Below are 24943 nucleotides of genomic sequence, written 5' to 3' on the forward strand. Positions count from 1 at the left end.
ATATCAGATATAGTGAATGAAGAGTCCTGGGGGGATCAGATATAGTGAACGCAGAGTCCTGGGGAGGTCAGATATAATGAATGCAGAGTCCTGGGGAGATCAGATATAGTGAATGCAGAGTCCTGGGGAGATCAGATATAGTGAATGCAGAGTCCTGGGGGGGATCAGATATAGTGAATGCAGAGTCCTGGGGAGATCAGATATAGTGAATGCAGAGTCCTGGGGATATCAGATATAGTGAATGCAGAGTCCTGGGGATATCAGATATAGTGAATGCAGAGTCCTGGGGGGATCAGATATAGTGAATGCAGAGTCCTGGGGATATCAGATATAGTGAATGCAGAGTCCTGGGGGGATCAGATATAGTGAATGCAGAGTCCTGGGGATATCAGATATAGTGAATGCAGAGTCCTGGGGGGATCAGATATAGTGAATGCAGAGTCCTGGGGATATCAGATATAGTGAATGCAGAGTCCTGGGGAGATCGGATATAGTGAATGCAGAGTCCTGGGGGATCAGATATAGTGAATGCAGAGTCCTGGGGGGATCAGATATAGTGAATGCAGAGTCCTGGGGAGATCGGATATAGTGAATGCAGAGTCCTGGGGATATCAGATATAGTGAATGAAGAGTCCTGGGGGGATCAGATATAGTGAATGCAGAGTCCTGGGGAGGTTAGATATAGTGAATGCAGAGTCCTGGGGAGATCAGATATAGTGAATGCAGAGTCCTGGGGAGATCAGATATAGTGAATGCAGAGTCCTGGGGAGATCAGATATAGTGAATGCAGAGTCCTGGGGGGGGGGTCAGATATAGTGAATGCAGAGTCCTGGGGGGATCAGATATAGTGAATGCAGAGTCCTGAGGGATCAAATATAGTGAATGCAGAGTCCTGGGGAGATCAGATATAGTGAATGCAGAGTCCTGGGGGGATCAGATATAGTGAATGCAGAGTCCTGGGGGGATCGGATATAGTGAATGCAGAGTCCTGGGTGGATCAGATATAGTGAATGCAGAGTCCTGGGGGGATCAGATATAGTGAATGCAGAGTCCTGGGGAGATCAGATATAGTGCATGCAGAGTCCTGGGGGGATCAGATATAGTGAATGCAGAGTCCTGGGGAGATCAGATATAGTGAATGCAGAGTCCTAGGGAGATCAGATATAGTGAATGCAGAGTCCTGGGGAGATCGGATATAGTGATTGCAGAGTCCTGGGGGGATCAGATATAGTGAATGCAGAGTCCTGGGGAGATCGGATATAGTGATTGCAGAGTCCTGGGGAGATCAGATATAGTGAATGCAGAGTCCTAGGGAGATCGGATATAGTGAATGCAGAGTCCTGGGGAGATCAGATATAGTGAATGCAGAGCCCTGGGGGGGATCAGATATAGTGAATGCAGAGTCCTGGGGGGATCAGATATAGTGAATGCAGAGTCCTGGGGGGATCAGATATAGTCAATGCAGAGTCCTGGGGGGATCAGATATAGTGAATGCAGAGTCTATACAGGAAAAAAAAAACACAGCAACTCAAGTATAGGCGCTGATCCTAAAACACTTCTGGAATGGAACAGTCCTGTGCACCTAATTGGGGAGGGTGCAGCCGTACTGGGTGAGAAGATGGCTGAAAAGTTAGAGGGGCTTTTAAACTAGGTGATGGGGGGAGGGTACAGATGTAGAATTAGCCAGCGGAAAGCAAGATTCAGAGGGCACAAATGGGGGCATTAGCGGTAGGGTGTTCGGAGCTCCTAAACCCGGGGGGGGGGGGGGGTATGGGGAAAAATCAAGAGAGCAGCCTAAAAACATCAAATGAGGATATATGTAACTGGTCAAAATTAAGAGGTTTGTATACCAATGCCAGAAGCCTGGCCAACAAGATGGGAGAGCTGGAGCTGCTGATGTTTGAGGAGGACTTAGATTTTGTGGGGATAACTGAGACTTGGTTCGACAGCTCTCATGATTGGATGGCGACCATTCAGGGGTATTCCCTTTATCGTAGAGATAGAGAAGGTAAAAAAGGGGGAGGGGTATTATGTATATTAAGAACAGTATACAGGTAAATATGAGGGATGATATTAATAATGGAGCTATGGACGAAGCAGAATCCCTATGGGTAGAGCTTCAAAGGGAAGGCACTATGGGGAAGGTAATATTGGGCGTATGCTATAGGCCCCCCAACCAGAGGGAGGAGGGGGAGGCGGACCTCATTTTACAGATAGGATTGGCAGCAAGGATGGGAAATGTCATTATAATGGGGGACTTTAATTATCCGGATATAGACTGGGCAGAAGGAACCGCGCACTCAGCCAAGGCTCGGCAGTTCCTAAATGTTTTGCAGGACAATTTCATTGGTCAGATGGTGAATGCACCGACAAGAAACAATGCGGTACTTGACCTACTGATTACCAACAATACAGACCTGCTCATGGATATAGAAATACGGGACAACTTAGGGAACAGTGACCATAGGTCAATTGGTTTCAGTATTAATTACAGTAATAGGAAACACAAGGGTAATATAAGGACACTGAATTTCAAAAGAGCCAATTTCTCAAAACTGTGCTCTCTGCTAGAAAATATCAAATGGGATAGAACCCTGGGAACAAAGAACACGGAGGAAAAATGGGAGTGCTTCAAGAGCATACTAAACAAAGGGATTGGCCAGTGCATTCCAAAGGGAAATAAATTTAAAACAGCAAAACTAAACCCTGGGTGGCTAAACTCCAACATAAAAATGTATATTGTGCTGCCTTCGCACTGTATATCTTGTACTTGGCACTCAGCAGTGTCTGTCCCTTTAAGACCCTCCATTTTCTTGTAGCCTAGGGGCGGGTCTTCTCTCTACTGCCTTGGGCAAGTCTAAACTTGTCTATGCATTCCAGCTTCAGCCACCATAGGGTACAGACCCTTAGGACTTCTAAGCTAATCTATTGCAAACCTGATGAACACCAAAAGCCTGTAAGTAAAGGATTTGCTAGTTCAGCCTGTATAGAGGGATGTTAGACATTTGTATAGATAATATGTGTTCCAGTATGTAGTAAACACATGTTAGTTAGTCCCTACTTTTGCATAACTATGTATAATGTATGATGTTTGAATAGCCATACTTATACCTGTCTTTTATATGTTTGTTTTACAGTTTTACCACAATATCACTTTCACTATCATATCCACTCTCATGTCCACCACATATCTACATATTCATATGTAAATGCACATGTATGGATTATATCTCAGTAAAGGTTGCATCAGTTAAAGAAACCAGTGCTTCTTTCATTGAGATTTGGTTATTACTTGATGTGAAGCTGTGTACCTCAAGCAACACACAGCCGAGACATTACAGTAAATGGCTTTAAAGCGTTATCAGAAGCAGTTAAACAGCTTTGAATCGTCCGCAGCAGTAAAAGGACTCATAAATCCAGTCTGTGTGGGAGCTAACCGAAAGTGAAACTAATTTCCCTCACTCACTCGAACACAGGCTGTGTGTTCAGTCATCATCATCATCCACGCTGTTAGCAAAATGGAGAAACAGAACACAGAGAACAACACTCTGTCAGTTAACCCTCAATGCTCCTGTAAAGAGGAAGACACATGCAGCTTGCCAAGAACTAGGTCTAGATGCACAACACTGTCCAGAACATCCAGTCAAACAGATCTGACTCCAGCTAGCGCCGGTGCAGCAAGATCTAAACGCACTAGTTCTAGACATTCAAGCATCACTAGTTCTAGATATTCAAGCATCACTAGTTCTAGACATTCAAGCATCACCAGTCTGTCATCAGTTAGCGTCAAAGCAACCAAGGCAAGAGCAAAAGCAGAAGCAGCCTGTGCGATGGCTTCCTATGCAGAACAGGAAGCTGAATTGATGAGAGAACAAGCAAAAAGTGAATCTGAAGCACTTAGAAAAAAAGCAGAAAGTGAATCTGAAGCACTTAGAAAAAAAGCAGAAGTGCAAGCATCTCTACACTTACTCAAACAGCAGAAAAACGCTGCTGCAGCCTTAGCAGAGGCAGAAGTTCTTGCAAGGGCTGCCGAATCTCAGTTCGCTGGCATAGAAACCCAGACGTCAACCCACAGCGCAATCTAACGCACCCGTGAGTACGTACAGTCACAAGCAACCATGTACACTGACCAGCAGTCCAATGACATACCTAGGTCGTCATTGACTCCACCAGCAATAAGCAACTTTGATACTACGCCACACTGCAAGACTGAATCAGAACCTCAGTGTGAGGAGTCAAGTGGTCGCATGCTCTGAGACCAATCTGCCAACCCTCCAAGAGTGCAAGCAGATGCTGATGTAATCCCTCCTCAAGCAAAAACAAGCCTGGATTATAGCAGAAAGATTTACAACAGACGAGAACAACAACCTAACCAAAATGGACTTAGTCAAGCGTCTAATAAGCCTTACCAGCCGCAGCCATACCCTGAGTTTACACCCAGAAAGTATTCACCAGATGCAAAAAGGGCTACAGAAGTCGCAAGATTCCTGATGCGCCGTGAGGTAGTGAGCGCTGGTCTCATGAAATTCGATGGCCGTCCAGAAAACTACTGGGCCTGGAAGTCCTCTTTCCTGAGCGGTTCCCAAGACTTAGATCTGACAGACAGAGAAATGCTTGACCAGCTTGTCAAATGGCTAGGACCAGAATCCACTGCGCAAGCCCAAAGAATCAGGTCAGTACATGTTCATGACGCAGCAGCAGGACTTGCAATGGTGTGGCAGAGACTAGAACAATGCTATGGATCACCTGAAGTGATCGAGGATGCACTTCTGAAGAGGATAGAAAACTATCCAAGAATAACAAACAAGGACAATCAAAAGCTGAAAGGTTTAGGGGACCTACTCTTAGAAATAGAAGCCGCTAAGTCTAGTGGATATCTGCCAGGTCTCTCATACTTGGATACAGCACGTGGAATTGATCCTATAATCGAGAAACTTCCTTACAACTTGCAAGAAAGGTGGGTCACTCAAGCATCAAGATACAAGAAAGATTGTCGAGTTGCGTTTCCACCGTTCGCCTTCCTTTGCCTAATTCATCGTAGACCAAGCAGAAACACGCCATGATCCAAGCTTTGCTTTCCTGAACAAGAGAACGGCAAGCTTCCCAAAGGTAGAACAAAAACCTCCAGCGCTTTACAAAGAACGCAGAGCAACAGTTTCTGTACGAAAGATAGAAGCCCCTACTGCAGCCAATCAGGAAGACTAGGCAAGTAAGAAAATTGAGGAGCCAGACAAAATATGTCCGATCCACAACAAGCCTCACTCACTAAGAAAATGTCGCAGTTTCAGGAGTAAGACATTAGAAGAGCGCAAAGCTTACCTTAAAGACAATCGCATTTGTTTCAGATGTTGCGCTTCAATTCAACATCTTGCAAAAGACTGTACAAAAACCATACAGTGCAACAGTGACAAACACCTGCCAACACTGCACCCAGGACCACCACCATGGAAGCAAGAAGTTCCAGCAACTCAAGAAGATCATGGTGGGGAGCAAGGCGAGAGTACAACGCCAGCAGTATCCTCCAAATGCACAGAGATCTGTACAGAGCAGGGCCGTCCTAGATCATGCTCCAAGATATGTTTAGTCAAGGTGTATCCTGCAGGTTTCAGAGAAAAGGCAATCAAGATGTACACAGTCTTGGATGAACAGAGTAACAGATCTCTGGCAAAAACAGAGTTCTTTGACCTCTTCGGTGACAAAGGAAGTCCAACTCCATACACCTTGAAGACTTGTTCTGGAGTTGTAGAGACGACAGGGAGAAGAGCAAACAACTACATCATCGAGTCATTAGATGGAAAGACAAAGGTGACTCTTCCTACCCTCATAGAATGTGATGAGATACCAGACGACAAGTCAAAGATCCCCACACCTGAAGTTGCTCGTCATCACCCTCATCTAGTGAGAATAGCCGACCAGATACCAGCACTAGATCCAGATGCTGCAATTTCCCTTCTACTTGGGAGAGATATCCTCAGAGTGCACAAAGTCAGAGAACAGTACAATGGGCCACACAACGCACCATTTGCACAATGCCTTGATCTCGGATGGGTCATCGTTGGAGAGGTATGTCTAGACGGACTGCACAGACCAGCAAAGGTAAATGTTTACAGAACACATCGGTTACAGAATGGTCGTACATCTTGTCTTTACCCATGTACCAACAGTCTACACATTAAAGAGAGATTAGGTAACCCAACACATCAGCGGAGTATCCAGAGGTGCATGGAAGACTTAGCCTCAACTGGAGATACAGATGAACTGGGCTGCAAAGTGTTTGAAAGAACACGAGACAATGACAAGCCAGCACCCTCGGTGGAAGATACACTCTTCCTTGAGATCATGGACAGAGAAGTCTTCAGAGACAAGTCAGGCAGCTGGGTAGCGCCTCTACCCTTCCGGTCACCACGCCATCGCCTTCCTGACAACAGGTACAAGCTGAGAAACGCTTCACGTCATTGCAACGCACTCTACAAAGAAAGCCAAATATGAATAAACACTTCCAAGCCTTCATGCAAAATATCTTTGACAATGAGCAAGCAGAAAGGGCACCACCACTACAGGAAAACCAAGAACATTGGTACTTACCAATATTTGGGGTGTACCATCCTCAGAAACCAGGTCAGATACATGTAGTATTTGACTCTAGTGCAAAGCACGAAGGCATCTCACTAAATGATGTCCTTCTCAGCGGACCTGACCTGAACAATACACTCCTTGGAGTACTCATCAGGTTCAGAAAAGAACTCGTAGCAGTAACAGCAGACGTACAACAGATGTTCTACTGTTTCCTTGTTCGAGAAGATCACAGAGACTACTTAAGGTTCCTGTGGTATGCAGACAATGACTTTAACAAAGACATCACAGAGTACAGGATGAAGGTACATGTGCTTGGAAACAGCCCTTCTCCAGCTGTAGCTATCTATAACTTGAGACGAGCAGCACAGCAAGATGAAGGACATGGTCAAGAAGCCAAACAGTTCGTCATAAAGAACTTTACATAGATGACGGACTTGCTTCTTTCTCCAGCAACGAAGAAGCTATTAAGGTCTTGAAAAGTACAAGAGAAATGTTGGCAGAATCCAACATAAGATTGAATAAGATAGCTTCCAACAGCAGCAGAGTTATGAAAGCATTTACAACGGAAGACCGTGCTAAAGACCTCAAAGACTTGGATCTAGGAACAGAATCACCACCCTTGCAAAGAAGTCTTGGGCTTAGTTGGGACCTGAAGACTGACAGTTTCACCTTCAAGGTCGCCAGAGAAGAGAAGCCATTTACAAAAAGAGGTGTCCTATCTACAGTCTTTATGACCCCCTGGAATTCATAGCACCTATCATCATGCAAGGCAAAGCTCTTTGGAGACAGTTCACTATTGAGCAAGAACAAAGTGACTGGGAAGTACCTCTACCTGAAGAGAAGGAAATGCAGTGGAAGTTGTGGAAAAACTCATTGTTAGAGCTTGAACAACTCAGCATCCCAAGACCGCACGTACCTGTTTCCTTATCTGCTACAAAGAGAAGAGAAATATGCGTATTCTCTGACGCTTCCACTATGGCTATCGCAGCTGTAACCTACCTTAGGGTAATAGACACTGAGGGACAAAGCTATGTCGGGTTCATTATGGGAAAATCTAAACTGGCTCTGAGACCCGCTCACACTGTCCCACGTCTAGAACTTTGTACTGCTGTCTTAGCTGTAGAGATGGCAGACATGATTACGACAGAACTGAACATTGAGATCCATGCAGTGAACTTTTATATAGACAGCAAGATTGTGTTAGGATATATTTACAAAGCTTCAAGAAGATTTTATACATACGTGGCCAACAGAGTGACACATATCAGAAAGTCTACAAGTCCAAAACAGTGGCATCACATCAGCACGGACAGGACCCAGCTGATCACGGGACAAGACTGATGCCAGCCGCTGTACTCAAGCAAACTAACTGGTTCGTAGGTCCTTCCTTTCTTGGTAAGCCAGAAACCAAAGAGACTACTCAGGTAGAGACTTTTCAGCTCATAGAACCAGATCAAGACAAAGAGGTAAGACCTTAAGTTGCAGTTTGTAAGACTTTAGTTACAAGAGACAGTCTGGGCGCCCATAGATTTGAAAGGTTTTCCAGCTGGAAGTCGCTGACCCGTGCAATCGGAAAACTTATCTGTCTAGCCAGATACTCCTGCAGAGCTACCAATACTGATCAGCATAGCAACGACCATCTTGAACAAGCCAAGGTCACGATCATCAGATGCGTCCAGCAGGAAGTCTTTGAAGAAGAAATCCAAAGCCTTCTGAAAAAGAAATATTTCTCGACACAGCTTGTAATGATATCTTGCGTTGGCACTCTGGTTTGTCAAGCCGCCATTTCGTTCTGGTGCTGTCACAGGCATCCATCTTGTGTTACAAGCTTAGTTGACAGTGTTAAAGCCAAATGGGTCATTCTTACCAGCCTCATCCTCCAGCCTTTTGGCAGTTTAATGACCCCCTGGGTCACTATATGCCAGGTTCCTGCAAAGCTGACATTTTTCAGACCTTAATATACACAAGCAACTTGACCAAGCAGGAGTTGTGTCTGCGAGGACAGCAGGGGGTCAGATTAGATGTCCAGGGAAATTGCTTTGTACATTCTCCAAGCCAAATTGTTAACTTACATCTCACAATCCGGGCTCAAATCATATCTTTTTAACCAAACATAACATATTAACAAAAAGTAGATATTTGGGTGCCCCATAAAATACCAATCGAATTAAGTCCAAGCACGGACACCGTCATGCCGAGGAAAGGCAAGCTAGCGATCCAAGGGCGTACAGGGCAGATGTTAGTCCGAAATACCCCATGTTTAGTGTCTAAAGATAGGACATTCAAAAACGTACCATAAAATATCGGTTTCAAGCGTGTAACCTTTTCATAATTGAAGATATGAGTTCTTTTATTAATCTGTCAAACGGGGAGGTCCCTTAGCAGTTTATAAGACTCAGAGCCTATTGGCTAAGTACTTCTGGTGACACCCCCTGGGGAGTCAGAGAAAAGGACAGGGACTGATAGAGAGCTCAGTTCTCATCCTAAGATCGACGGCATAACACCGCCCCAAGGAGAACCAAACATACCTGTTCAACTCTGAAACTTAAGGTAATCCCAGGACTGTTTTAATGCAAGTATTTTCATTCTTTTATTCTCCTATTTCTAAATTGCTGTGTATTGTGTCTCCATTTCTTTGTAACCCATTTTTCTGTAAATATTTTTATTTGCACCAATTTTAAACCTTTCTTATAATTAAACCTTATTTTGAAAAGTGTTAACTTTTGTCTCTAAGCTCTTAAACGCAACTTGACCCAAACGACCCTGCCTCCTGGAGAGCGCTATTGTTTGTTATAGACAGTTATTTTAAAGTCATAATTGATATTTGTACTGTTTAGGCTAACCTATCTGAACCATTCTTGTCAGGTGACAGTGTGTGTTACAGACGGTTAGTCTAAAGTCATAATCGATATTGGTAAAATCAGGAGCGTCCGCTAAGCTCAAAACGTAGCGGTGGTGGCAGTGAAAGGGTTAATCGTTTAATTAACCCGGTGACAATCACTCTCAGTCTGCTGGCATCTAGATTGTGGTCCCGCAAACTGGACAATCTGTGTGCTGGGTGCAGCTGAGAGTGGCATTGTTACACAAGTGACGGCCGGGTGTGAGATTGCTTGGTCTTTGGTCACGAGGTGGATGAGAAGGCCAGGGGTCTGATACCCGTATTCGTCACATATTGGCTGGCAGCGTACGTGGGATAGTCTTGCATTTAAGAGCATTCAGTGCACTGTTAGGAATTAGCTCTGCACTGAAGGATTGTAACGGTTGAGGAAAGCAGTCCTTAGAGACAAACTGGTGCATATTTTTGTTTTTTGAAAAGAGACACACAGCAATCTCTACTCTCTACAGCTCCTCCCTATCTTTGCTTTCTGTTCTATCTTTTCTGCTTGCAAACATGCCTGGTTTATCTGAAACTAAGAAGATGAACAAAAGTGAGCTGACTACGGAGTGCACGTCAAGAGAGTCTGCAGAGCGGCAGGCTGAGAGAGAGGATGCACAGAGGGAGGCTAATCGTCGGCACGAACAGGAGATGGCTAAGCTCCAGCCGCAGCGACAGTCTCAGAACCTCGGATCCCTAGAGCACAAGGGACACCTGTCTGTTTATGAGCCCGGCAGCCAAATTTCCAGTCATGGAAAAGGACAGTGACATTGATGTGTACCTGCTGTCGTTTGAAAAGACTTGCCGTCAGTACCAGCTGCCCCAAGCCCAATGGGCCCAGTACGTGACGCGAGGGCTGCGAGGAAAGGCCCTGGACGCTTTCATCGAATTGCCAACGGAACAGGATGGTGATTATGAGGCCATCAAGGCTGCAATCACCCAAAAGTACCAGTTAACCCCGGAAGTGTACCGGAAGCGATTTAGGTCCCTGCAAAAGGGGCCTGGGGACTCATATATGGATGTGGTAAGCCGCTTACGCACCACGTTCCGTCAGTGGACTAAGGGCTTGAAGGCCATTGCGTTTGAGTCCCTGGAGGATCTCATGATTGGAGATCAATTGTTGCACATCTGTCCTACAGACGTCAGACAGTTTGTGCTGGAACGAAAGCCAGCCTCTGCCCAAGAAGCAGCAGAAGTGGCAGATACCTACATCCACACTCGGGTATCTGACCCTCGCAAGGCTCCTCTGTATGGCGCGAAAGGAGGGAAATCGCACATGGAAACACCTCCAGCACCTAGGAGTCCAGCTCCCCAGCAGGGCCGATCCTAGGGTCACAGGCGCCTGGGTGCAGAAATTTTTCTGGCGCCCCCACGTGGGCGTAGTCATCTTACTAACTCCTCCCCTTTACAAATGTTTCTATGGCAATGGCTCAAACACAGAGATGCTCCCCTAAGACGTCTTCCTTACCGCGGGACACTCCCACGATCTCTTAACAATAAACAAATTACAGTAAGAGAAGCAGAGTACTCTAATGGGAACTGGAGGGGGGTCTATCTAATGGACACAGAGAGGGCATCTGTTAGAGAGTCTGTTAGACAGAGCCCCCAAACAGGAGATGGTAAGAGACTGCAGACTTGATACAAGAGATCAATGCATCAATGCAGACTGATCAGTGCCCACCAAATGCAGCCTCATCAGTGCCCACCAAATGCAGCCTACCAGTGCCCACCAAATGCAGCCTACCAGTGCCCACCAAATGCAGCCTACCAGTGCCCACCAAATGCAGCCTACCAGTGCCAACCAAATGCAGCCTACCAGTGCCCACCAAATGCAGCCTTATCAGTGCCCACCAAATGGGCATGGTACAGGGGGAGATGGTTAGAGGCTGTGGACATGGTACAGGGGTGAGATGGTTAGAGGCTGTGGACATGGTACAGGGGGGAGATTGTTAGAGGCTGTGGACATGGTACAGGGGGAGATGGTTAGAGGCTGCAGACATGGTACAGGGGGGAGATGTCTGAGGCTTCGGACATGGTACGGGGGGGGGGGGGGAGATGTCTGAGGCTGCGGACATGGTACAGTGGGGGAGATGTCTGAGGCTGCGGGCATGGTACAGGGGGGAGATGTCTGAGGCTGCAGACATGGTACAGGGGTGAGATGTCTGAGGCTGCAGGCATGGTACAGGGGTGAGATGTCTGAGGCTGCGGACATGGTACAGGGGGGAGATGTCTGAGGCTGCGGGCATGGTACAGCGGGAGATGGTTAGAGGCTGTGGACATGGTACCGGGGGAGATGGTTAGAGGCTGTGGACATGGTACATGGGGAGATGGTTAGAGGCTGTGGACATGGTACAGGGGGGAGATTGTTAGAGGCTGTGGACATGGTACAGGGGGGAGATGTCTGAGGCTGCAGGCATGGTACAGGGGGGAGATGTCTGAGGCTGCAGGCATGGTACAGGGGGGAGATGTCTGAGGCTGTGGACATGGAACAGGGGGGAGATGTCTGAGGCTGCGGACATGGTACAGGGGGGAGATGTCTGAGGCTGCGGGCATGGTACAGGGGGGAGATGTCTGAGGCTGCGGGCATGGTACAGGGGGGGGGGGGGGAGATGTCTGAGGCTGCGGGCATGGTACAGGGGGGAGATGTCTGAGGCTGCGGGCATGGTACAGGGGGGAGATGTCTGAGGCTGCGGGCATGGTACAGGGGGGAGATGTCTGAGGCTGTGGACATGGAACAGGGGGGAGATATCTGAGGCTGCGGACATGGTACAGGGGGGGGGGGGGGAAAGATGTCTGAGGCTGCGGACATGGTACAGGGGGGAGATATCTGAGGCTGCGGACATGGTACGGGGGGGGGGTAGATGTCTGAGGCTGCGGGCATGGTACAGGGGTGGAGATGTCTGAGGCTGCGGACATGGTACAGGGGGGAGATGTCTGAGGCTGCGGACATGGTACAGGGGGGAGATGTCTGAGGCTGCGGACATGGTACAGGGGGGAGATGTCTGAGGCTGCGGGCATGGTACAGTGGGGGAGATGTCTGAGGCTGCGGGCATGGTACAGGGGGAGACGTCTGAGGCTGCAGGCATGGTACAGGGGGAGATGTCTGAGGCTGCGGACATGGTACAGGGGGGGGGGGAGACGTCTGAGGCTGCGGACATGGTACAGGGGGGGGGGAGACGTCTGAGGCTGCAGACATGGTACAGGGGGGAGATATCTGAGGCTGCAGACATGGAACAGGGGGGAGATATCTGAGGCTGCGGACATGGTGCAGGGGGGAGATGTCTGAGGCTGCGGGCATGGTACAGGGGGGAGATGTCTGAGGCTGCGGGCATGGTACAGGGGGGGAGATGTCTGAGGCTGCGGGCATGGTACAGGGGGGAGATGTCTGAGGCTGCGGGCATGGTACAGGGGGGAGATGTCTGAGGCTGCGGGCATGGTACAGTGGGGGAGATGTCTGAGGCTGCGGGCATGGTACAGTGGGGGAGATGTCTGAGGCTGCGGACATGGTACAGGGGGAGACGTCTGAGGCTGCAGGCATGGTACAGGGGGAGATGTCTGAGGCTGCGGACATGGTACAGGGGGGGGGGGAGACGTCTGAGGCTGCGGACATGGTACAGGGGGGGGGGAGACGTCTGAGGCTGCAGACATGGTACAGGGGGAGACGTCTGAGGCTGCAGGCATGGTACAGGGGGAGACGTCTGAGGCTGCGGACATGGTACAGGGGGGGGGGAGACGTCTGAGGCTGCGGACATGGTACAGGGGGGGGGGGAGACGTCTGAGGCTGCGGACATGGTACAGGGGGGGGGGAGACGTCTGAGGCTGCAGACATGGTACAGGGGGGAGATATCTGAGGCTGCAGACATGGAACAGGGGGGAGATATCTGAGGCTGCGGACATGGAACAGGGGGGAGATATCTGAGGCTGCGGACATGGTACAGGGGGGGGGAGACGTCTGAGGCTGCGGGCATGCTACAGGGGGAGGTGGTCAGAAGCTGTGGAGGGGTCTTACCTGGCCATGATGAGAGGCACGCGCCACTGCTGGGCCACTGCAGTTTACTTTAGATTTAAAAATGGCGCCCCGCCGGCGCCATTACATCACTGCTGACAGAGAGGACAGGAGGCGGGACTGCTGATTACTTAGCTGAGAGGAGACAGGACGAAGAGGAGGCGGGGCGGAGGCGGGACGAAGTTCTTAGCTGGGAGGAGGCGGTATGCAGAGAAGACATCCTCAGGTCTGAGAGGAGGCGGGGCGGAGGCGGGACGAAGTGCTTAGCTGGGAGGAGGCAGGATGGAGAGAAGACATCCTCGGTCTGAGAGGAGGCGGGGCGGAGGCGGGACGAACTGCTTAGCTGGGAGGAGGCGGGACGGAGGTCGAGCATAATTGTAATAATGCAGAGCTTGCTGATTACATTTTTTCTCTACCTCCGTCCCGTCTCCTCCCAACTCCCGCCTCCTCTCAGACCCGAGAATGTCTTCTCTCCATCCCGCCTCCTCCCAGCTAAGCAACCAGTCCTGCTGCCTCCTCTCTGTCAGCTGTGTATTAAATTTTAGAACACCGACACTGTCACTGGAGCTTCGGCGCCCCTCCTCTGCCTCAGCTCGCGGCGCCTGGGTGCGAGGCACCCCGTGCACCCGCCTCGGACCGGCCCTGCTCCCCAGCAACCAGCCCCTGCAGTTCCTGGTGTCACCTTCCCTGCAAATGACACCCACAGATGCCACACATGTGGAAAAGCGGGACATCTCAGGACACAGTGCCCTGAGCAGAAGCAGATGACATCACCTGGTCAGCAGGCCAGCAACTCTTCCTCCGTGCTGTTTGTCCGCAGGAAATCCCGGGTGACCGCCGCCAACTTGCAGCCCGTCACCGTGGGCAACCGGACTGTAACTGGTTTCCGGGACACAGGAGCTGAAGTCACTCTGGTCAAACCAGAAGTGATAAGAAGAAGGGACATCATCCCTGGAAAGTTTTTTACCCTCACTGGAGTTGGGGGGACCCGCTCACAGGTACCCCGTGCCCGTGTTTTCCTTGATTGGGGTGCTGGGAGTGGGATGAGGGAGGTGGGAGTCTCTGAGGAAATCCCCACAGTTGTTTTGTTGGGTGCCGACCTAGGCACCCTTGTTTCTTACTACACCCCTGCTAAAAGCACCCTGGATGCCTCCACGGAACTCTCTGGACTTGAAAAGGTACTGTGTGCAGATATTGGGTTAATGTCTGGGCAACCTATGGATGGACAGAGGGAGGGAGAGGGGTGGAGTGGTGTTGAATTACCAGGTCCTCCATTTTTTGAAGAAGGAAAGGAGGTCCTCTTGCCTGTGAAGTTACCAGGGGTATGCTGTAGTAATGCTAATGATGATGCAAATAATGTTGATGATGCTGATATTAATGATGGAAATGTTGATGATGAAAATGTTGAAGCTAATAATGCTGGAAATGATGTTTCTGAAAATGTTGATGGAAATGATGATAATGCTAAAGATGTTTTGTCAATGTTGGTGGTCCATCGCAGTGTGGCAAAGGCAGGGGAGATGCAGGCCCTGGTCGCAGAGCAGCAGGAGGTGGTCTCTATGTCCTCTCCTTGTTCTGACCCAGTGGACTCCACCTCTGTTAGGCCTCTGCAGCTGTCTTTGTTCGCCACAGGACAGCTTGCTGGGATTTATAGTACTGCCTGTCAGGCAGCACTGCGGATCGACCAGGCTATCCGATCACTTAGGACTGGAGCTGAAAGGCCCCCAGCTGTGATGAGTAAACACCAGCTTGACTGGGACAATGGGCAGATAGGTGTGACAGGACAACAGGCAGGAGGCCTGGAGACTGAAGGGGTTAAACAGCTGTTCATTGTGTCCAGTCAACCTCACAGACATGTATTGAAGGTGTCACGTGATCTGTTTTGTAAGGATCTCTGTGAGATCAGGCGGGCAGGGCCTGGAGTGAAGCACCAGGGTTTGTGGCTTGACCTGATCCTCACACAGCATCCTAGCCCAGCACATGCCAGGGGCAGAGTTAGTACCCCTGAACTGGGAAAGACAGGTGTCCCGTTAGCGGTAGCTGACACTCAGGGCGTAGGTTTGGGCCTTCAGCTAAAGCCACCCTTCCCCCTCCAGGTATCTATGCTGCTGGCAGTGCTTACTGCATGTCGCATCAGAGATATTGGAGACCCTGGGAGGACACACCCTGACGTCCCCGAGTTGGGCGCCTTGGTGTCTGCTCCCACCATACCTGCGACCTCTCCTGTCTCACAGGAGGCGTAGGCCGATGGGGAACAGGAGACCGAGAGAAGGCTTTGTGGAGCCTTTAGCAGGCTGAACGTCAGCCCTGCGATTGTGGCCTCCCCTGTGCCCAGGACCCATGAGGTGTCAAAACAGCTGACTGGTGCCCGCTGTCTAACCACCTTAAACCTGAGCAGGGGGCGTGGACCAAACCCTCTCACCTGGAAGGCTCAGGACGAGCCAGCCTTCCCCAACCCATGTAGCTTAACTGCGTCTACGGCAATGCTAGATGGGGTTGGGAACGCATCAGACACCTCCCTAAGGGTCACGTGTGATCCACGGGGAGAGGTCGAACCTGGTGCAATGGCCTGCTTTAGGGGCCTGGTAGTGTTTGGCCCTGTCTGGGTGGAACACCCAGAGCTCTTGTCCACAGTCCCAAACGTTCTGGCATGGCCTAGTTTGACAGTTCTGCATAGTAACTGTCAGATGGACCTGTCAGCGGTTTTGTACTGGGAAAAGCAGAGGGGAGTAGGCACCCAGAGATCTGGAACTGAGGATACCAGGACCTGGCCTACTCCTCAAACCCCAACTTTGGTTACGTCATTCCTGGGTACAGCTGGCCACAGGAGGATGCTGGGATGCGACGAGAGTGGCTCAACTGAACCCGTGACTGGCCTAACCAATGGTATCCTGGTTAAACTGGCATCCTTAGCGCCAGTGTGGCAGGAGGACCGTCCGGCCCTGACGGAGCTACTGGCCCGTGCACCTGGGACATGGGGCCCGGAATTTAAATGCCCAGTCCCGGCACCACCCTATGCCATTACCTTTGGGCCAGATGCAGCCCTAGGCTGGAGGGATGCTAAAGGAGAGGAAACTCTCATCATTTATTTGAGCCGGAAGCTGCTCCCCAGGGGAGTAGCCTCTGTCACCCAGCAGAAGAAAGGTAGCACCCATGGCAACGCTGATGGGTTGTCGCGTCAAGCCGAGCTGCAAGAGACGGGTGCGTCCGGAGGGGAATTGTGCTTCCCCTCCTATGCACCCACAAGAGGGGGAGGTGTAATGATATCTTGCGTTGGCACTCTGGTTTGTCAAGCCGCCATTTCGTTCAGGCGCTGTCACAGGCATCCATCTTGTGTTACAAGCTTAGTTCACAGTGTTAAAGCCAAATGGGTCATTCTTACCAGCCTCATCCTCCAGCCTTTTGGCAGTTTAATGACCCCCTGGGTCGCTATATGCCAGGTTCCTGCAAAGCTGACATTTTTCAGACCTTAATATACACAAGCAACTTGACCAAGCAGGAGTTGTGTCTGCGAGGACAGCAGGGGGTCAGATTAGATGTCCAGGGAAATTGCTTTGTACATTCTCCAAGCCAAATTGTTAACTTACATCTCACAATCCGGGCTCAAATCATATCTTTTTAACCAAACATAACATATTAACAAAAAGTAGATATTTGGGTGCCCCATAAAATACCAATCGAATTAAGTCCAAGCACGGACACCGTCATGCCGAGGAAAGGCAAGCTAGCGATCCAAGGGCGTACAGGGCAGATGTTAGTCCGAAATACCCCATGTTTAGTGTCTAAAGATAGGACATTCAAAAACGTACCATAAAATATCGGTTTCAAGCGTGTAACCATTTCATAATTGAAGATATGAGTTCTTTTATTAATCTGTCAAACGGGGAGGTCCCTTAGCAGTTTATAAGACTCAGAGCCTATTGGCTAAGTACTTCTGGTGACACCCCCTGGGGAGTCAGAGAAAAGGACAGGGACTGATAGAGAGCTCAGTTCTCATCCTAAGATCGACGGCATAACACCGCCCCAAGGAGAACCAAACATACCTGTTCAACTCTGAAACTTAAGGTAATTCCAGGACTGTTTTAATGCAAGTATTTTCATTCTTTTATTCTCCTATTTCTAAATTGCTGTGTATTGTGTCTCCATTTCTTTGTAACCCATTTTTCTGTAAATATTTTTATTTGCACCAATTTTAAACCTTTCTTATAATTAAACCTTATTTTGAAAAGTGTTAACTTTTGTCTCTAAGCTCTTAAACGCAACTTGACCCAAACGACCCTGCCTCCTGGAGAGCGCTATTGTTTGTTATAGACAGTTATTTTAAAGTCATAATTGATATTTGTACTGTTTAGGCTAACCTATCTGAAACATTCTTGTCAGGTGACAGTGTGTGTTACAGACGGTTAGTCTAAAGTCATAATCGATATTGGTAAAATCAGGAGCGTCCGCTAAGCTCAAAACGTAGCGGTGGTGGCAGTGAAAGGGTTAATCGTTTAATTAACCCGGTGACAATCGCTCTCAGTCTGCTGGCATCTAGATTGTGGTCCCGCAAACTGGACAATCTGTGTGCTGGGTGCAGCTGAGAGTGGCATTGTTACGCAAGTGACGGCAGGGTGTGAGATTGCTTGGTCTTTGGTCACGAGGTAGATGAGAAGGCCAGGGGTCTGATACCCGTATTCGTCACACAGCTCGCTCCAGAAGATGGAACCAGTGATAGCTCCCACAGGAGACTTTGACCTCAAGGACTTGTACACCAAGCAATGGAGACAAGTTCAAAGTCTTGCGGACATTTTCTGGAAGAGGTGGGGACAAGAATACCTGATGACACTTCAGTCACGCAAGAAATGGCAAGATGACAAGCCCAACTTACAAATTGGAGACGTTGTCTTACTAAAAGAAACTCAGGCCCACAGGAACGAGTGGCCTATTGGACTCATTGTGGGAACTGATCCTAGTAGTGATGCTAGAGTTAGAAAGGTTGAAGTTAGAATTGTTAGACAGGGCACTCCCAAGGTGTATGCTAGGCCAATTTCTGAAGTCGTTTTACTTCTGTCCAATGGTTAGTGGCATAACAAAAAGTATGCCAGGTGGGGAGTGTGCTGCCTTCGCACCGTATATCTTGCACTTGGCACTCAGCAGTGTCTGTCCCTTTAACCACTTTACGTCTGCTCGCGGTAATACTACTGCGGCAGAGTGGTTCGTTATCGTCTGACGACGTAGTATTAACGTCGTCAGACACTCCCCCTTCTGGGCGGCGCTTGCGCGCCGCCGGAGGCTAGCTCCCGCTGTTTTCATTCACAGCGGGAGTCAGGCCAGGGGAGGAGCAGCGGCGATCGCCGCTGCTCCTGCCCTGATCGCCGGGGATCTAGTGTGGAGATCCGCCCGCCTGTGTAAACACAAGCAGGCGGATCTCCATAGTGACAGGGAGTGACAGATCGGACTGTTCAGCATAGCTGGACATCCGATCTGTCCATGACTCACTCAGTCACCTCCCCCCCTACACGTCAGTAAGCACCAGGCATACATTAACCCCTCCCTCTCCAATAAAATTAACCCCTTCCCTGCCAGTGTCATTTTTACAGTAACAGTGCATATATATAGCACTGATTACTGCAGTAATGTCACTGGTACCCCCAAAAGTGTCAAAAATGTCAGTCAAGGGTCCGATCTGTCCGCCGCAATGTCGCAGTCCCACAAAAAAACATTACGCGTTAAAAAAAAAAACACCAAAAATGACAGAAATCTTTCCCTTTGTTAGTAAACGCAATAACTTTTGCGCAAACCAATCAAAATACGCTTATTGCGATTTTTTTTACCAAACATAGGTAGCAGAAAACAAATTGGCCAAAAAATTTTTAAAAAATTGGTTTTTACATCTTTTTTGGGGGGAATTTCATATAAAAAAAATGTTAAAAATATTGTTATTTTTTCAAAATAAACGCTCTTTTTTTGTTTATAGCGCAAAAAGTAAAAATCGCACAGGTGATCAAATACCACCAAAAGAAAGCTCTGTTTGTGGGAAAAAAAAGACGTAAATTTCGTTTGGGTACGGCATCGCACGACCGCGCAATTGTCAGTTGAAGTCGCACAGCGCCGAATCGCAAAAAGTGGCCTGGACGGAAGACAGCAAAATCCTCCGATGGTAAAGTGGTTAAGACCCTTCATTTTCTTGTAGCCTAGGGGCGGGTCTTCTCCCTACTGCCTTGGGCAAGTCTAAACTTGTCTATGCATTCCAGCTTCAGCCACCATAGGGTACAGACCCTTAGGACTTCTAAGCTAATCTATTGCAAACCTGATGAACACCAAAAGCCTGTAAGTAAAGGATTTGCTAGTTCAGCCTGTATAGAGGGATGTTAGACATTTGTATAGATAATATGTGTTCCAGTATGTAGTAAGTAAGCACATGTTAGTTAGTCCCTACCTTCTGCATAACTATTTATAATGTATGATGTTTGAATAGCCATACTTATACCTGTCTTTCATATGTTTGTTTTACAGTTTTACCACAATATCACTTTCACTATCATATCCACTCTCATGTCCACCACATATCTACATATTCATATGTAAATGCACATGTATGGATTATATCTCAGTAAAGGTTGCATCAGTTAAAGAAACCAGCGCTTCTTTCATTGAGATTTGGTTATTACTTGATGTGAAGCTGTGTACCTCAAGCAACACACAGCCGAGACATTACACATATTAATGCTAAAGAAAAGGCCTTCAAAAAATACAAGACTGAGGGGTCATTGGCAGCATTCAAGTATTACAAAGAGTGTAATAAGAAATGTAAAGACAAAATCAAGGCGGCTAAAATAGAACACGAGAGACATATAGCGGAAGAGAGTAAAAAGGACCCCAAGAAATTCTTTAAGTATATAAACAGTAAGAAAGCGAGGCCAGAACACATTGGCCCCATAAAAGACGACAAAGGAAATATGGCCACAGAGGACAGAGAAAAGGCGGAAGTGTTAAATAATTTCTTCTCTTCAGTCTTTACAAAAGAATCGGGGGGCTACACTAACCCAGCTTGTAAGGCCAAACTAAACAACACACCTCAGGAAGTACCGCCATGGCTAACAGAAGATTGACTTAGAACTAAACTAGAGAAACTTAACATAAATAAATCTCCGGGACCGGATGGCTTGCACCCGAGGGTTCTTAAAGAGCTCAGCCAGGTGATTGCCAGACCATTATTCTTGATCTTTAAGGATAGTTTACAGACAGGTATGGTGCCAGCTGATTGGAAAAAAGCCAACGTGGTACCAATATTTAAAAAGGGGCCGAGATATATCCCGGGTAACTATAGGCCGGTCAGCCTAACATCAGTAGTCTGCAAGATTTTGGAGGGGATGTTAAGGGACCACATACAAGACTTTAGTAATGAAAACGGTATTATTAGTAGTAATCAGCATGGATTCATGAAAAATCGTTCTTGCCAAACCAATCTATTAACCTTCTATGATGAAGTGAGCTGCCACCTAGATAAAGGAAAGCCTGTGGATGTGGTGTATCTGGACTTTGCAAAGGCCTTTGACACCGTTCCCCACAAACGCTTACTGTACAAACTAAGGAAGGTAGGTATGGACCATAAGGTGAGTACCTGGATAGAGAACTGGCTCCAGGGGAGGTTGCAAATGGTGGTAATTAATGGAGAGCACTCGGATTGGGCGGGTGTGGAAAGTGGGGTCCCCCAGGGTTCTGTCCTGGGGCCAATCCGGTTTAATTTATTCATAAATGATCTAGAGGAGGGGATATCGAGTAAAATCTCAGTATTTGCGGATGATACTAAACTAAGCATGCCAATATCTTCTATGCAGGATGTGGAAACCTTACAAGCGGACCTGAACAAAATAACGGGGTGGGCAACTACATGGCAGATGAGGTTTAATGTTGAAAAATGTAAAGTAATGCACTTGGGTGCCAGAAACCAGAAAGCAAGCTACTCACTAGGGGGGGAACCTCTGGGTGAATCTAAGATGGAAAAGGGCCTGGGGGTCCTGGTAGACAATGCCAAGCCGCTGCAAGCAAAGTGAACAGAATACTGGGATGTATAAAAAAGGGGATTCACTCCAGAAATAAAGAGATTATTCTCCCACTCTACTAGACTCTGGTCCGGCCACATCTGGAGTATGCTGTCCAGTTCTGGGCACCGGTCCTCAGGAAGGATGTGCTGGAACTGGAGAAAGTCCAGAAAAGGGCAACAAAAAAAATTAGGGGAATGGAGGACATCAGCTATGAGGAAAGACTACAAGCACTGAACCTATTCTCTCTGGAGAAGAGACGATTGAGGGGGGATATGATATCAATGTACAAATACTGTACTGGCGACCCTAGCATAAGGAACAAACTATTCAGAGAAAGGAGATACAATAAGACATGTGGCAACTCACTAAAACTAGAGGAGAAACGTTTTAACCTTAAAATATGCAGGGGGTTCTTCACTGTAAGAGCGGTAAGGATGTGGAATTCTCTTCTGCAAGCAGTCGTATCAGCAGGGAAAATCGATAGTTTCAAAAAATTATTAGATGGGCACCTTAAAGACCACAACATACAGGGGGTATACAATGTACAACATACAGGGGTATACAATGTACAACATACAGGGGGTATACAATGTACAACATACAGGAGTATACAATGTACAACATACAGGGGTATACAATGTACAACATACAGGGGTATACAATGTACAACATACAGGGGTATACAATGTACAACATACAGGGGTATACAATGTACAACATACAGGGGGTATACAATGTACAACATACAGGGGTATACAATGTACAACATACAGGGGTATACAATGTACAACATACAGGGGTATACAATGTACAACATACAGGGGTATACAATGTACAACATACAGGGGTATACAATGTACGGTTAACAGCAAACACACACACACATCATGGACTGATGTCTTTTTTCCAACCTCACTAACTATGTAACTATGTAACTATGCAAGTAAATCCTCATACTATGGTGCTGCAGCTCTCTTAGACATTCACAGGGTGGTGGACAAGTACCTGTATGCAAAAACAAAATCAAGAGAGTGCACGTTCCACCCTGGTGTAATAATGTTTATTATCTAGGATAAAAAAAAAAACACACTCTGAGTCAATGCACTCACAATGGAAGATTTGGTAACAGCACATAAGATAAATATGCCTCCTCTCAGGGCCGGCCCTACCATGGGTCCTGGTTGGTTCATGGGACCCAAGCGGAACTTTAAGAGGGGTGGCAACAGGGGCGCACTGCCCAAGGACCGGAGGCTCCCTCCCTCTAGCACGCAGTGTCATCCTTGCATCATGCTCTGCTCTGCTCCGCTCCCCAGCACCGAGCCACTCCCCAGCAGTACAAGTTGTACTGCTGGGGTGCAGAGCGGGACGGGGGATGGAGTAGCTCTGCCAGTCCCGAATCAGCACAGGCTTCAATAGCAGGATCACCCGCCACTAATGCAGTGCTGCTGTCACCGCATGTTGCATCAACGAGCCTTGATCAGAACGTACTTGGTCGGTGGTGGTGAAAAGGAAGGGGGGAGCTTTTGTGGTGCTTCAGAATTTATAAACCTGTGCTGATGTTTTTAGGCATGTCTTTTTGCTGAAGATATGGAGACGTCTCTTTGCTGATGATATGGAGATGCCTCTTTGCTGAAGATATGGAGATGCCTCTTTGCTGAAGATATGGAGATGCCTCTTTGCTGAAGATATGGAGATGCCTCTTTGCTGAAGATATGGAAATGTCTCTTTGCTGAAGATATGGAAATGTCTCTTTGCTGATGATATGGAGATGCCTCATTGCTGAAGATATGGAGATGTCTATTTGCTGAAGATATGGAGATGCCTCATTGCTGAAGATATGGAGACGTCTCTTTGCTGAAGATATGGAGATGTCTCTTTGCTGAAGATATGGAGACGTCTCTTTGCTGAAGATATGGAGATGTCTCTTTGCTGAAGATATGGAGATGTCTCATTGCTGAAGATATGGAGATGTCTCTTTGCTGAAGATATGGAGATGTCTCATTGCTGAAGATATGGAAATGTCTCTTTGCTGATGATATGGAGATGCCTTATTGCTGAAGATATGGAGATGCCTCTTTGCTGAAGATATGGAGATGTCTCTTTGCTGAAGATATGGAGATGCCTCATTGCTGAAGATATGGAGACGTCTCTTTGCTGAAGATATGGAGATGCCTCATTGCTGAAGATATGGAGATGTCTCATTGCTGAAGATATGGAGACGTCTCTTTGCTGAAGATATGGAGATGTCTTTTTGCTGAAGATATGGAAATGTCTCTTTGCTGATGATATGGAGATGCCTTATTGCTGAAGATATGGAGATGTCTCTTTGCTGAAGATATGGAGATGCCTCATTGCTGAAGATATGGAGACGTCTCTTTGCTGAAGATATGGAGATGCCTCATTGCTGAAGATATGGAGATGCCTCATTGCTGAAGATATGGAGATGTCTCTTTGCTGAAGATATGGAGATGCCTCATTGCTGAAGATATGGAGACGTCTCTTTGCTGAAGATATGGAGATGCCTCATTGCTGAAGATATGGAGATGCCTCATTGCTGAAGATATGGAGATGTCTCATTGCTGAAGATATGGAGATGTCTCTTTGCTGAAGATATGGAGATGTCTCATTGCTGAAGATATGGAAATGTCTCTTTGCTGATGATATGGAGATGTCTCATTGCTGAAGATATGGAGATGTCTCTTTGCTGAAGATATGGAGATGTCTCATTGCTGAAGATATGGAGATGTCTCTTTGCTGAAGATATGGAGATGTCTCATTGCTGAAGATATGGAAATGTCTCTTTGCTGATGATATGGAGATGCCTTATTGCTGAAGATATGGAGATGTCTCTTTGCTGAAGATATGGAGATGTCTCATTGCTGAAGATATGGAAATGTCTCTTTGCTGATGATATGGAGATGCCTTATTGCTGAAGATATGGAGATGCCTCTTTGCTGAAGATATGGAGATGTCTCTTTGCTGAAGATATGGAGATGCCTCATTGCTGAAGATATGGAGACGTCTCTTTGCTGAAGATATGGAGATGCCTCATTGCTGAAGATATGGAGATGTCTCATTGCTGAAGATATGGAGATGCCTCATTGCTGAAGATATGGAGACGTCTCTTTGCTGAAGATATGGAGATGTCTCTTTGCTGAAGATATGGAGACGTCTCTTTGCTGAAGATATGGAGATGTCTCTTTGCTGAAGATATGGAGATGCCTCATTGCTGAAGATATGGAGATGTCTCTTTGCTGAAGATATGGAGATGTCTCTTTGCTGAAGATATGGAGATGCCTCATTGCTGAAGATATGGAGATGCCTCATTGCTAAAGATATGGAGATGCCTCATTGCTGAAGATATGGAGATGCCTCATTGCTGAAGATATGGAGATGCCTCATTGCTAAAGATATGGAGATGCCTCATTGCTGAAGATATGGAGATGCCTCATTGCT

The 24943-nt window shown here is 47.6% G+C and overlaps 1 pseudogene across 1 annotated transcript; it reads left to right on the forward strand.

The window, feature by feature from the left end:
- Positions 1–3518: 3518 nt before the first annotated feature.
- Positions 3519–5063, forward strand: LOC309550929 (annotated as a pseudogene). The gene has a single exon. The product of its transcript is annotated as an uncharacterized misc_RNA (transcript).
- The last annotated feature ends 19880 nt before the right edge of the window (positions 5064–24943 follow it).

This window comes from Pelophylax lessonae (genome assembly GCF_965119305.1).
Source record: "Pelophylax lessonae genome assembly, chromosome: 1".
NCBI classification, from domain to species: Eukaryota; Metazoa; Chordata; class Amphibia; order Anura; family Ranidae; genus Pelophylax; species Pelophylax lessonae.